At 41.7% G+C, this 1,985-nt stretch overlaps 1 pseudogene across 1 annotated transcript; it reads right to left on the reverse strand.

The window, feature by feature from the left end:
* Positions 1–425: 425 nt before the first annotated feature.
* Positions 426–1,339, reverse strand: LOC112636134 (annotated as a pseudogene). The gene has a single exon (XR_003122132.1). The product of XR_003122132.1 is annotated as a 60S ribosomal protein L6 pseudogene (transcript).
* Positions 1,340–1,985: the final 646 nt, after the last annotated feature.

Raw genomic sequence — 1,985 nt, forward strand, 5'->3', positions numbered from 1 at the left:
ATCTTTTGTTTTTCCAAATATCTCCCCGTCTGGACAAAATACTTCGATGGCAGGTACTATGTCTTATTCACGTTGGTATCAACTGTCCTAGCCCAGTGCATGATGAAGAGTGAGCACTAAATAAATTTTGTCTATGTAATATTGAAGGTCTATAAAATATGGATCACATTCAACCTTCCTCCCATTTTCTGATTTTAGAATTCTCTTCCCATTTCCCATCTAAGCACCCAAGCTGAGAACATGGGTAATTCTATTAATAAAGTTTACACTCTTCCTCTTCCCCTATAGCCAATGAGTTACCACACCAAACATTCTGCTTCTTTATTCTCTCTCCAATGTCAACTGCCCTCCATCACCACATTTAGGGAATACTGCAGCCATGTTTTCAACCTCAAAAATTGAGACATAAAACTTTTTTTTTTTTTGTAGTTAGCTATTTAATGAGGTTCTTAAGACATTTTGAACACCAATTTGTGAGGATAAATTCCATTCGTCAGGGCAAACACAGATCGCAGGTAGCCCTGGAGCTGAGGAACAGCTTTGATTTTTGGTAGAATCTGTGAGTCCACAGCTTTCTGATCAATCTTGGGCTGCTCTGTAATCTCGTATTTCTCTTTTTCTGTGTCGAAGATCTCACCTTCCTGATGTCTGGGCCTCCACAGCTTCTTCTTCTTGAAGTAAGCATCAGTAAGATGTTTTGGGATTTTGACATTGCTGATGTCGATTTTGGTTGAGGTGGCAATGACAAATTTCTGGTGTGTTCTTCGTAGAGGAACTCGATTGAGGACCAGAGGTACAGTCACAAGTAACAAGCCACCAGCCAGCTGCTTCAGGAAAACCACCCTCTTGCCCCTGTGGCGTCCAGTGAGGATGATCAGAATGGTCCTGGGGGTAATGCTGGCTCGCAGTTTTCTCACGTGCTGACTGAAGGGTTTTTTGCCGTGGCTCAACAGCTTTTGAGGCACATCTTCAGTAGGATAATATCTAGGCATTTTGCGAAGTTTAACCACCCAGGTACTGCCGTTCTTGTCACCACCAACTGGTTTTGTAAGAGTTACAAGAACCTTCTCCTTCTTTTTCTTTTCAACCTTAGATTTAGCAGCTGAGTACTTCCTCTTGTACATGGCCTTTCTGGAATACATGGCAAGTCGGGAATACCTGCCAATTCCTCTGACAAGGACAGGGTTGCAGTTGCAATGGGGCTTCCCCTTCTTGGGCTTCTTAGCCTTGAGGTTACCTTTTTTCACCTTGCCACCAGCATCAGCCTTCTTGGCTTCGGGTTTCTTCTCTTTAGTATCTGGCTTCTCAACTTTTTCACTCGCCATCTTGCAAGATGGGAAAGAGAGCAAGACGTAAAACTTTTGTGTCACTTCCACATACAAGATATTCTGAGAAGCAGACAAAAGTTCAAAAACATTGGGATTCTTTAAATATTTCAACAATTTCCAGGGACAGTACTAGAGAATATATGAAATCATAATGCCACTAAGAATTCAGGTTGGGTGGTCATTTAGCCTTGGTTTTATGGCTCTTGGGCTTCTACTTTAAGTTTCAGAACTTAAGTTATTAATCATCTAGGTTACAAAAGACAAATGCATGGACATAAATAACTAAAAATACAGTACAATAGTATAAATACTAAATAAGTGAGGAAGTAATTGAGAAGAGAAATACAGAGGAGATATGACCTGAGTAGGCTTTTTTTTTCTTTTCTCTTTTTTTTTTTTTTTTTGAGACAGAGCACCCAGGCTGGAGTGCAGTGGCTAGATCTCAGCTTTCTGCAACCTCCACCTCCCAGGTTCAAGTGATTCTTGTGCCTCAGCCTCCTGAGTAGCTGGGATTACAGGCATACACCACCGTACTCAGATAATTTTTGTATTTTTAGTAGAGACAGGGTTTCACCATCTTGGCCAGGCTGGTCTCAAACTTCTGACCTCAGGTGATCGGCTCGCCTCAGCCTCCCAAAGTGCTAGGATTACAGGCAT

This window comes from Theropithecus gelada, chromosome 1 (genome assembly GCF_003255815.1).
Source record: "Theropithecus gelada isolate Dixy chromosome 1, Tgel_1.0, whole genome shotgun sequence".
Lineage (NCBI taxonomy): Eukaryota > Metazoa > Chordata > Mammalia > Primates > Cercopithecidae > Theropithecus > Theropithecus gelada.